Source organism: Phyllostomus hastatus, unplaced genomic scaffold (genome assembly GCF_019186645.2).
Source record: "Phyllostomus hastatus isolate PE091 unplaced genomic scaffold, TTU_PhHast_1.1 phas_contig_17, whole genome shotgun sequence".
Lineage (NCBI taxonomy): Eukaryota > Metazoa > Chordata > Mammalia > Chiroptera > Phyllostomidae > Phyllostomus > Phyllostomus hastatus.
The window spans coordinates 13,952,818-13,966,528 of record NW_025333664.1 but is presented as its reverse complement, the minus strand read 5'-3'; the positions used below and the strand labels follow the sequence as shown (position 1 = coordinate 13,966,528).

The window sequence follows — 13,711 nt, the reverse complement described above, 5'->3', positions numbered from 1 at the left end:
GATTTGTAAGCACTGCTACACAGGAAAAGAGAAGCAGGGGGACATGCTGGGATTTACGACACAGCTACAAACCAACGATCCCTGACTTTAAAATAGTCCAAACCCAGGCACATCCCACATGTCTGCCATCACGAGAATGGATAAACAAATGGTGGTATTCATACAATGGAATACCACTCAGTAATTTAAAAGAAAGAGTAAGTTTCTGATATACACAATGTTCATGAATCTCAAAATCATGTTGAGCAAAAGCAGCTAGACAGAAAAGAATATATTATATGATTCTGTTTATATAACATTCTAGAAAAATATCAAAATTAATCTATGGTGGTAAAAATCAGGTTATCTTTAGGTGGTATTAACATGGGTATAAACGTTTGTTAAAACTTACTGAACTATACATTTAAAAGTTGCACGTTTTTCTCAATTTTTAGAAATAAAGTTTAGAAATCTCAATTTTTAGAAATAAAGTTTAAAGTCTTTGCAAAAATGGCAAAAAAGACAGTTTTCCATCATGTTGCACCTATGTGTCCATTTTGAGAAAGGAGCAAGATATTTGAAGTACTCAAATATACTTCTTTTTTTTTTAAGACTTTATTTATTTATTTTTAGAGAGAGGGGAAGGGAGGGAGAAAGAGAAGGAGAAAAACATCGATGTGTGATGGAAGCATTGACTGGCTGCCTCTCTCACACCCCCACCTGGGGACCTGGCCCCCCAGGCATGTGCCCTGACAGGGAATGGAACCAGTGACCTTTTGGTCTCCAAGGCGACACCCACTCCATTGAGCCACACCAGCCACACCAACCAGGGCTCAAACACACTTCTTCAGACAAAGCAAAGATAAATCTCTTTAAAAGGGTATAAAAATTTATATCAATGTATTCATTTAATTTTTAAGACTGAATTACATAAAGAATTCTCTCAGATTTCTCCTACTCTAACATCTAAGTTAAAATATTTTAAGCATGTTTTAAGAGCAGAAAAGTGTAGTGTAGAGGTTGGGAAAAGTAACTTGATTTTTTTTAATGTATGAAAAAAATTTCCCATGATTTTAAGAGCAATATACATTCACTGCCTAAAAACTGGAAAATGCAGAAGAGTAGATAGACTATGGGGGAGAAGACTGACATAATCCAAATCATAAGCATAAAGAAGAAAATTAAAAGCACCTGAAAAATACCCACTACCTAGAGATAAGTACAGTCAACATTCTGATACACACACACAATTTTAACTAAATTGGGATCACAGTGTACGTAGTTACTTTTTTCACATATATATGTAACATTTTCTGTGTCACTGAGCACTCTTTGCATTTTTTATTACTGATGTTAAATATTTTCATGTAATTGTTGGCCATTCTTATTTCTCAGTGAGACAGCTTGGCAATTAAAAAATAATACTGAAGACCTAGCTGGCGTAGCTCAGTGGATTGAGCACGGGCTGGGAACCAAAGTGTCACAGGTTCGATTCCCAGCCAGGGTACATGCCTGGGTTGCAGGCCATAACCCCCAGCAACCGTACATTGATGTTTCTTTCTCTCTCTCCCTCTCTTTCTCTTTCTCTCTCTCTCTCTCTCTCCCTCCCTCCCTTCTCTAAAAAAAAATAAAATCTTAAAAAAATTATATTGATTTATGGTATTTCCTGATTGTAATACACTTACTGCAGAAATGTAAATACAGAAGAGTATAAGATTATACGGGGAAAACTCACATAATCCAATTTATAAAAATAATCACTACTATTAAATTTTACTTTTCTTTGAATATACATTTTTCTTATAGAATTGGTATTCTGGATAAATCTGCTTTTGAATATGTCTTTTTCCACCTAGCATCATTAAAAGCTACATGAGCATTTTCTCTTTGTTATTAAAGTCTCTCTAAACATTTATTTTTGTTAGTTTCATTTTGCTTGTGGAATTTTGTTAGCCACACAAATGTCCCATAATTTCACAATTACTCAGTGTCAGACACTTGAACATGTTCATGTTGTTTTTGTTTTTATTTACTTTATAATAGGGAGATAAACATCTCTGTATATAAATCATTGCTTAACCTATGATTATTTCCTTGGGACTGGCTGCCAGTTTGTGAATCCCTGGGTCAAAGAATTTGAACATTTTTAAGGCCCATATTGCCCAGCTGCATTGAGAGTTACATCAGTTTGCAATCTACAAGCAGCATGCAAGGATGTCTGTGCTTCTCCCTTTGTAGCCTTAAAGGCTCCTTTTCTGTCCCTCACACACACAGACTCCCCATCCAGCACTACATCGCCCACTATAACGCCCCCAAACACACAGTGCTAATTTGATTTGAGAAAATGGTATGTAACAACTTTAAATGCATTTTTCACGAATGGAATTAAATAGTTTTTCATTTGATTTAACCACTTCTATGAATAGTCTGCTAAATTCCTTGGTTATCTGACACTTTTCAGAGGTAACCAAAAAGTGTTTGGGGACTTCTGGTTCAGGACAAATGATGGAGCATTAGAATGTAGTTCTCCCTTTTCTTGAATATGACAAATTTAAAAGACTAATTACTTATTATAACAGCAAAAATATATATTATAAAAACATAACAGTAACAATAAAGTCACAATATTACAAGATCAACAGGAAATATGCCATCAGGAGAATGGTGAGGAATTCTGGGCAAAAACAAACAAAAAGTCATCAGAACTGAACTATATGGCAGTCATAAGAGGAACCTTCAACTTGAACCAAGCAAAAGAAAAGACTTCTAAAACTGTGAGTGTGCCCAAGAGATCCAAGAGGATGGGGAAAATACATCCAAATTCAGAGACAGTGGAAACTGGATATGGAAGAGGGCCAGGGACTGCCAGGAGGATAATTAAGGTCTGTGTCCTCCAATGTTCTGAGAAAGCTAAGCTGTGAGCACAGCTCTCTGTGATAAAGTGGGGGATCAGCAACAAGGGACCACCCGCATAAGAGCTAAGACTAGAGGACAAAGAAATGGTAGCACACATGACAAGGCACACGCCCACCCAGAACCCCGGAAGGATATCCTGACCACTCAGCAGGACCAGGCATCCTGTACTCTGGAAAAATAATCCCCATTTATGCTGAGGGAACCCACTGCATTACCACTCTGATCACATAACCAAGGTTCTCAGCAGGTTGCATGCGCATCAGAATCACCTGGAGAGATTTTGAAAAATACCAGTTGACATACAAATGGCCAAGAGGTCCAGGAAAAGATGCTCAACAGCACTAATCATCAGGGTAATGCAAATGGAAACCACAATGAAATATCACCTCACACCTGTAAGAATGGCTATTATCAAAAACAACAACAACAATAACAACAACAAATAAGAACTGGCAAGGATGTGGAGAAAATATAACCCTTGTTCATTATTGGTGGGAGTGTAAATTGGTGCAACCACTATGGAAAGCAATATGGAAAGCAAAAATTAAAAATAGAACTACCATATGATCCAGCAATTCCATTTCTGTGTATTTATCCTAAGAAAATGAAAACACTAACTCAAAAAGATATACATACTATCCTGTTTGTTACAGCATTACTTATAACAACCAAAATATGGAGACAATCTAAGTGTCCATTGATGGGTGAACAGATCAAGAAAATGTGGTCTGCAATGGAATATTATTCAGCCATAAAAAAAGAATGAAATCTTGCCATTTGCAACGACATGGATGGACCTCAAAGGCATTAAGAAATGAAAGTCTCCCTAGCTGGATGTCTCAGTTGGTAGGAACATCATCCCATACATCAAAAGACTGCAAGTTCAATTCTCAGTCAGGGCACACACTTAGGTTGAAGATATGATCCCTGGTCTGGGTGCACGTGGGAGGCAACCAATCAATGTTTCTGTCTCACATCAGTGTTTCTTTCTCAGATCTATGTCTGTCTATCTGTTCTTCTCCTCCCCTCCCCTCCCCTCCCCTCCCTTCCCTCCCCCCTCCCCTCCCTTCCCCTCCCCTCCCCCCCTCCCTCCCCTCTCCTCTCCTCTCACTCACCTCTCTCTAAAATCAATAAACATATACTGTATCCTGGGGTGAGGATTTTTAAAAAGTAGAAGAAAAATTCAATTTGGGATACAGGAAGCAGTGTTGATCAAAGAAATTAGTAAAACTTACAGTTAAATCTTGACAGTGCAATGCAACTGCTAATAAGAATTCTTGAAAGAAAACAGGCATAGAAATACAGAAAATTAATCAGAACCTTTGAAAAAAGTCAGAGAACCAAAGGGTATGCTGCCAACACCAAGGGCAATCACATAATTGCTCTTCTCATTAGACAGAATTAGGCTTCCAATGCCTCTAATGAGGCCCACCTCTAAATGATGGCCACACATCAACTCTAGAAGTCTAGGTCCCTTACATAAAGTAAAACCAGGCAAATAGAAACCTAAGAAAATGTCTCATGAGTGCTTCTCACTAACATTTCCTGAAGATAATTATTTTGATCAGCTAGAGAGTGGTACAGGCAATAACATTCAAAACCAAGTGCATCGCTGGAGATACTTCACAATTCTTTAGATGTCCTATTTGTGTGTGTGTGTACGTGTATGTGCTCACACATGCATGTGCACACACATGATTCACATGCCAATAACTTTTTATACTCTGAAAATGAGGTCTCCCACTCTCACCTGCACCTGTACAGCTACTGTACAGCTTGCACAAGTCCATAATCTGGAGCTTCAGCTGTCTACTAACTATGCAGTTGAATGACTTCCTATAAAAAGCAAGGTCACCCACCACTAAGGGCGAAGGCAAGTACATCCCCTGGAGAGGCAGTCATTGAGCATTAACACAACTCATCCATGGGCACTGAGAGTCTAAGACGAACGTGAAGAATAGCATTCTCCAGTCTCCAACCCAAACTGTTTGGAGCACAGTTTCTCTTAGAAAAAGAGTACGTGGAAAGTCATAGAAAATGAAGTCTTGGGTGGGAGAAGGGTGAGCAGAGAGGTAAAAAGCACAAACTGTACTCTCAATACTTGCATATATTTGGGCTGTTAATAAGCATATATACATGTTTGTATATTACTTACATAGTTTTAAAAAGAAAAGTGATCTCACAAAAACCTCCACTTCTCAAACCTTTATAATAGAAAAGAGTTCCCCCAAAGTAATGAGAAAATTGTACTTGCTTCATAATGTTACAATTACCAAATAAAGAATGCTATTTACATAATCACTTAAAGAGGAAGACAGCTGTCGATCAAATGAAAGAATTCATCACATGTATTTGGTACTAACACGGCACCAAGACTCAGGCCGTCCAAGACTCTCCTGCTCTCAGACGGCTCCCGTTCCCATGCTCGCTTCCTCTGCTCCAGCCGCTTCCAAACCCACCTTACATGCCAACAACGCCCACAGCTGGCTTTCTCTCGGCCACAGAGCCAGCTGCCCACACAACATGTGCTCTTGCATGGCCCACTGCCTCCCAAGCTCAACTTGTCCCCAACCAGAATCATCTCCCTCAGACCTGATTCATTTCCTTTCTTTCCTGTTCTTTCTTTCCTTTCTTTCCTGACTGCAATTTGAGAGCCACTCATTCACGAACTTGAAATCTCCACGACGGTAGCGACTTTGTGCTCAGCACTATCATCCCTTTTTCCCAGAACAGTGACTGGCACACAATAGACACTCATCAAATATTTGCTAAATAAATACATGGTTAGAATTGTGTGCTCTAAGTAACTACACATTTAGAAGACCAAAAAGAATTTGGGATATTTACCCAGCCAATGCCAAATTTTACCAGAAGGGCGACAGACTGGAGGCCCATAGGCAGAAAAACTGGACTGCAGAAAACGAGTCTTAGTTGACCAGAATGACATTTTGAGAGAAAAAAACAAACAAACTGTATTTACAGATAGGGCCCAAAAGTTTCCCATAGTTAACTACCATTCCTGTCTTATAGCGGACAAATTCCACCTTTATATTATATGCACATGACCCGTGGCCTTTAGTTAAATATTAGCCATCACCTGAGGTGTTAGGCACAGGCTGGGGGCATTTTTGCACTGGAAGGACAATTGTCCTGAATTATCTTTAAAGCCCCTTTGAATTTCAGCACTCTGGAATTTTGGTTAGGTAACTGTATGTACTTTGCAAATATTTAATATTAAGGTATTAAGTTGAATGGACACAAACATTTGCAAAGTTTTAAAAGGAAATCAGCATACTTTTCAGACCTGCTAACTAATAAACCTAATAAATACTACTGAATATATAACCATTTCCAATAATCAATAGGTATCTGGTGAATGATAACTCAGTTTCAATTGTATTGTTCAGTGTAACTGTGCTTCCTATTTCAAATTCATAAATAACTCCAAAGTCACAGTCAAACAGAAAGAAAATAAAAGAGATACTTGTTTTATTTCAAATTTGAATTTAAAGGGCTGATTACATCATTGAACCGGGTACGGATTGATGTCTCCCTTGGTACACCTCATGTTATTCATAAAGAAGGCACCTGTCTTCCTTTGGGTCAGATGTCAAGGATGTGGTCTTGTACCAATAAAAGTACTGGATATAACTGTAAAACATTCCAAACTTGCATTTTTTCTTTCAGCAGTTTTGACAATGTTATTTAATGTGTCACATATTTGACACAATCCATGGTGCTGATGAAAGCTTTTTGCCCCCTAGATAACAAATGCCACCAGGAAATGGCCTTTCCTTATCTACTGCTATATTCCTAGTGCCTAGTGGTATGTCTGACAAATAGTGGGTGGTCAATAAAAGTCTGTTGAATAAACAACTAAGTTTAATGATGTACATGTTCACCTTTATCCCAGTTGTAATTTTATCAAAAACACACCTATAGCCCTGACTGGTGTAGCTCAGTGGACTGAGCACTGGCCTGAGAACCAAAGGGTCACTGGTTCGATTCCCAGTCAGGACACATGCCTGGATTGTGGGCCAGGTCCTCGGTAGGGGACATGCAAGAGGCAACCACACGTTGATGTTTCTCTCCCTCTTTCTCCCTCCCTTCCCCTTTCTCTAAAAATAAATAAATAAATAATTTTTTAAAAATACCTATAGACTATAAACTAGTAATAAGAAGTCCAAACACATTTTGAGCAAAAGCAACAATGGAATAAAAGCACTTTAAGAGGGCCAGTTTGAAAGGAGAGCACTCATATGTTTGACAAAGTTCTGTTACAGTTGGAAAATCTGCTTTGTCATCACAATTATTAAGCTACTAAAACTCCACAGACTTCCTTTAAAAACACTAAGTCTAAAAAGAAGTTACAGATAAATAACAGCTTGCTTTACTGGATGGTGATTATGTACTAGGTACTGTGTTTGGCACCTGACATTTATTTCATGTAATTTTCACAAATACCTATGAAACAAATGCTTGTTATCTTCATGTTATTGATGAGGAATCAGACACAGAGGCAGAGGATTCTGTCTTAGGTCACACAGTGACATACTGATGAGGAATCAGACACAGAGAGGCAGGAGAATCTGTCTTAGGTCACACAGTGACATACTGATGAGGAATCAGACACAGAGAGGCAGGAGAATCTGTCTTAGGTCACACAGTGACATACTGATGAGGAATCAGACACAGAGAGGCAGGAGAATCTGTCTTAGGTCACACAGTGACATACTGATGAGGAATCAGACACAGAGAGGCGGGAGAATCTGTCTTAGGTCACACAGTGACATACTGATGAGGAATCAGACACAGAGAGGCAGAGGATTCTGTCCTAGGTCACACAGTGACAAGGCAGGGATTTCAACCCAGACTGTTGCTCTTAACCACTTAGCTATGGTGGCAGAGCCAAAGTTTCTCTGCTCATAATATCGCCAGGGTAGCTGTGAGGTCTAAATGAGCACGTAAAAAAGTAGTTACAGGTGCTCAGTAAATATTACCTATCTCCCTTCCTGTGTCTTCTCTCCCACTTTCTTCATCTACGGGCCTCCTGCCCTGGCTCCCCAGGCAATGTTCCCAAAATTGTAATTTGGGAAAATAAGCAGTGACCCAGTAATTTGCTTCCTCCCTGCCTGTGAGTTTGGAGAGCTTTAGGATATTCTGAACAATTTGTGGTATTGTTTGATGCAGGCCACTGAAAAGCAATTAAACACATTACTCATAATCGGGGAAGTTAAGTCCACTGCCTCGGGCCATGCAGCTAAGTAAGTGGTGGAGCTGAGGTCTGAACTCAGGCCTTTGTTCCCCCATGCAGTGCCCCCTTTCACCACTGAACGGGGAATGACATAACCTCAAGGTGGGTTACCCACACGAGAAAGGAAGATCAGAGAATAGAATTCACACAAAACTTGAAGAATGTGTAGAGACAGATGGGAGGTGATGCCAGGGAAAGGCAAACCCAGAACAATACAAATGACTTCTCAAAAGTCAGGCCGCAGCAGTGTCTGTCAGCAGGTTCTGCAGTAGACCAGGTGAGCACAGGTTTGGAAAGGCTGACTGGACCAGTTTTTAAAATATGTTCTCTTCTAACCAAAAACGCAATAAGTATGACAGAAATGACTACATTTTCTTAACAACTTAGCAAGCACAGAACACAAGTACTACAAGAAAGCTGTGGTTATGCAAAAACAATAAAAGATGAGTTAAAATATATATATTCTAAGCCTATAATTTCTATACGGACCAATTAAAACTAAAACATGAACTTGTTAAACAGACATTTCGAGCAATCCAGAAAATTTTAATATACTGAATATTAGATGATATTAAACAACTTATTGCTTTTTTTAGATATATTAATGGAACTGTAGTTACAAGACTTTTCTTTAAGTTCCATTATTCAATCATTGTTAACACATCCAAGTCATTCCTTTTGACCTGAATTGGGTATGGGCATTATTAGTCACTGAAACTAAAACAACCTTACTATTTTCAATGTCAAGGCTTAATTTTTGCTGTGTTGCATTTCTCCTCTGATTGGGATTTCTGAGTTTAATGTCTAGTTACAGGATTCAAGTTACAGGATTCAATTTTGTGACATATTTGGAAAACACAGTCTGTAGTATCTAGGAGTTAGAACTTTCTAAACATATTAATGAACAAGGGTAAAGTATTCAACTCATTGAGACTAATAATACTTGGTTTGGGGTTTTTTAACACAAATTGTGTTGTATATATTTGAAATGCAAACGTACATATGGTATATTTGCCTAATTAAACTGCAGACATACCTGGTGATGGCCAGAGGGAAGGAGGGAAGGAGATGGATGGAGGCTGGTGGGCGGAGCAAGTGGGGGGAAGGTTGAGGTGGGGAGGGTTATGGGCACATTTGTATTAGTGTCAACAATAAAAATAAAGAAAAATAATAATAAAGTCGGCATAGTATATGGCTCTTGAAAAAATTGCAGACATACCATGAAAGCTTCAGTTATGCACCAGAATAGGTTCAGAATATTCAGGAAAGGATAAATTGCAGATTAACATTGAATTCACCCACAAAAGTCCACAGTGGAGTGCTGGCAATATTCTGTTTCTTGATCTGGGTGCCGGTCATATAGGTCCATCCGGTTTGTAAGAATTCACCAGCCTCACTCAGTGTATTGAGCTCGGGCTGGGAACCAAAGTGTCCCAGGTTCGATTCCCAACCAGGGTACATGCCTGGGTTGCAGGCCATAACCCCCAGCAACTGCACATTGATGTTTCTCTCTCTATCTCCCTCCCTTCCCTCTCTAAAAATAAATAAATAAAATCTTAAAAAAAAATTCACCAGCCTCTACACTCATGTTCCTAGTTCTTCCCAAGTCCAGTATCCTTCCATCACCATGTAACCTCCCCTTCACCCTCTTCTCCCTCCCCAGCCCCCTTTCCCTCTGGTCATCACCATGCTGCTGCCTGTCTATGATGTCATTTTCTTTTTTCTTTTATATATATATATATATTTTATTTTAATCATTGTTCAAGTAGTTTTCTCCCTTTTACTCCCATTCCAGCCCACCTAACCCTCCCCACTTCCCTCCCATTACCACCCTCCCCTTAGTTTTTGTCCATGTGTCCTTTAAATTTGTTCCTGTAAACCCTTCCCATTCTCCCCTGAAATTCCCTCTTCTCTCCCCTCTGGTCACCGTCAGCCTGTCCTCTGTTTCAGTGTCTTTGGTTATATGTTGCTTGTTTGTTTGTTTTGTTGTTTAGGTTCCTGTTAAAGGTGAGATCATATGGTATTTGTCTTTCACTGCCTGGCTTGTTTCACTTAGCATAATGCTTTCCAGCTCCATCCAAGTTGTTGCAAAGGGTAGGAGCTCCTTCTTTCTTTCTGCTGCATAGAATTCCATTGTGTAAATGTACCATAGTTTTTTGATACATTCATTTACTGATGGGCATCTAGGTTGCTTCCAGCACTTAGCTATTGTAAATTGTGCTGCTATGAACATCAGGGTGCAAAGGTTCCTTTGTATTGGTGTCTTAGTGTTCTTAGGATATAGCCCCAGCAGTGGAATTGCTGGGTCAAAAGGCAGACCCATTTATTTTTTTCTTTAATCCCTTCACCCTTTCGTTTTTCCTTATGTGTACTATAATTCAATAAAAAAATTAAAATATTTATGTTAAGTTACATACTGAAGTATTACGGGTGAAATGACAGAATATCTGAAATATTTACTTTAATACACCAGAAGATGAGGGGTGGGAGGGGGGATCAGGTGCTCACGATCTCCCCACCCTGTGTGCTACAGAGCTCACTTGCTCATCTGCTGTTGACAGGCTGCCAGCTGCAAGAGTATCTTTCAGTTTAGGAATGTAATTTCAACAATGCGCCCATTTTCTCCAAATTCCAATGGAGTAAAAAAAATTGGATGCGCCCTAACATTTCTTATAAAAAGAACTTTATCAGTAACACTGTACTTTCCAACCAATGTTTAAAAAAAACTATTTATTTTCTCTTTGGGTAACTTTCTGGTTTAAAAAGTGCTCAGTATACATGAGCATTCTAAGAAGTGTCCAGATAACAAGAAACGTGAAAAGCACCAATTGTGTTGGATAACAGCTCATTGGGCTGGAACAAAGGGCCAGCCAAGCATGCTCGGAGAGGTCCAAAACCATGTTGGAAGCTGGTGAAACTGCGCCACTCTGGTCTTGTCCATTCACCTAGTGAGGCAGGAGATGACGCTCTGAGTGCCTGCATCAAACAGTATTTGCTAGGGGTTCTAATGGGACAGGACAGCTTCCCAAACCTGCAAGGATTTGCTCTCGTGAACAATGCCACCAAAAAACTGTGCCTTCCTGCTCAAAGTATGACCCGAGAGACACTACAGTATCAGCATCACCTGGGAACTTGTTTGAAGGACGGAATCTCAGGCTGCACTCAGCCCTATTAAATCAGAACTGCACTTGAACGAAATTCCCAGGTAATCTGCATGCACATCACATTTGAAAAGCATGGGATTAGAGGATTACTGTCAATTTGGAGGGAGATTTCCACAAGGCTCTTCCAAGGGCCTCCCCTGTTCCTCTTTTTACTGAGACTCACAAGAGGATATTGAAGAGCCCTCATCAAATCCCAAGTGCCATTAATCTAGAAGGAAACAATTACACAAGCATCTCTTTGGAAGAGACCATCTTGACAGCAGATCATGTGAAAAGACAGAAGCAACCAGGGATTTGCTACAGAAAGCAAAGTCATGCACACTTGAATGTGTTCCTGCAAATCAGACCACTTCTGGAGAACTGGATGTAAATCTGGCCACATATTCCAACACAGTGACTGGCAGCCACAGACAATGGTGAGAAAGTGGGAGGGAAAGGGAGCTGGAGATTCTACCATGACGAATGGCTAAACTGGAGGACATTACACCCGAAGAAAAGGCGACTAAGTGGGAACACTGTGGCTGTATTCACACATTTGAAGGACTGTCTCAAGACATTTCATTCTGAACATGAGTTTTTGAGCATCTGCTATGTGCCAGGCACTATGCCAGGAGCTAAGGACACAGAGAATGAAAACCAGAACTGATCTCTGATTTTCTGAAGATTCATGACTAGTGGAAGAAGCTTGTTTGTCGCTCCAGAAAGCAGAACTGTGGCCAATGGAAGGCAAATGGAAGAGCAAAGCCACCATACCAGGCAACTCTGCTGGCCAGAGGGCTCAAGCTTCATAAAGGAGTGAATAGAACAGAGGGGCCAGGCCCCCCAGGCCTGAGCAGGATGGGCTTGGGAGGGGACGACCACCTCCCAGGGAGGAGCCCAGGGAGTAGCCCAGGGAACTACGAGGCCAATGCTAATATTACAGGGTTGCAAGATAATTGGGGCCAATATCATAAATCAAAAGCAAGATCTGTTCAGAATTACACTACATTCAATTTAGCCAAGAACACATTTTTTAAAGCTTAATCACAATTTAGGGTTTCAGCTAAATTTTGTGTGCAAATTATAAGTGATGTCCAACTTTTCTTTTAACAATAATTTTTAAAACCTAGGGTTTAATTAAAAAATCAACATCAACATTTTAAGCAATAACTCTGCTTAATGACTCATTTTAATTATAATCTTGCTTCTCCCAGCAACTTCTACAACTACTATTTCAATGTTCTTTGAAATAGTAGCACCTTCAGAAATGCTCATCCTATTTTTGAGAAATTATCCTTAAAAAATAATAATTCCTTTCCCTTTGCCAGAAAGAATAAAAGAGGGAGAGGAGAAACTAAATACATGAAGATGCAAATGAACAATGTTTATAAACAAAAATAATAAATAAACCATTTAAATTCTCAACAAAACCACCAGTCTTTTTCATGGCATGAAACAGAATAAATAAATAATAATATTCAAGAAGTCAGAGAATGTTTATGGTAAACTGACAAACTATCCTCAATAATTATGAAGGTTATATAGCAACATGGAAAAATACTCACAATGAAAAGAAGATCATATAAACCTGTACAGTTTAGCCATGTAAAATTTATGCATACATACAACAAAAACTAGAAGAACAGAGAAATTTTTAATATTTATTTTCTAGAGTGTTATGATTCTTCTCTTTTTTATTTAAAACTTTTACTTCACTGTTGATGTTTCAATAATACTTTTATTACAATAAATGTATCAGGAACCAAAATAATTTTAACTCACAAGTGTAATAATTTATACATTAGCAAGAAGTGAAATAAATAAAAGAACACATAGTCTGATCTTAATGTTCAATTAGTTCTTTGTCTTTTATGAAGCTATTTAAGTTCATAAACAACCAAAAGTAAAAGGTAATGAGATTCATGTTATGAAAAGTGCTTAACATTTGTGGAAAGTAAAAAGGACTTTGTACAGCAACCGCCCATGAACTTTGGGTGAAAGCAAAACTAAATTTCTGGATTCTATTTTGCTTTTCACCTTATTTGATCTCACTTAACATTATTCATGCCAAGTTGAGTTTTTTTTCCTCCCCTTTTCCTTCTCTTCAAGTTCATAGATGAAGAAAAAAATACACAGCAGCTCTGAACAGTCCTTCCCTGTTCTCCCGGCAATGCCATGAACTGCGGCTCTCTGGCAGGGGCTCCAGAGAGAGTCAGATGTGACGGCTATCTGGCTACCATCTGTCACCACGGGGATCACCAGGGCTCAGCTGACTTAAGGCCAAGAGATTTAGATTCAAGTTCGCCACATCTATAACACGGAAATACTACTTCTTACCCCAAAATGTGATTGTGTCATGAGAAAGTTCCTAGGTGATGCTCGAGAAATGCTTATGTCATCCTTTTTTCCTACCATCCAC

The 13,711-nt window shown here is 39.2% G+C and overlaps 1 protein-coding gene across 4 annotated transcripts in view; it reads right to left on the bottom strand.

The window, feature by feature from the left end:
• ZHX3 (zinc fingers and homeoboxes 3) overlaps positions 1–13,711 on the bottom strand; it is a 107,712-nt gene that overhangs the window by 70,041 nt on the left and 23,960 nt on the right. The gene's annotated exons all lie outside the window — the stretch shown is intronic.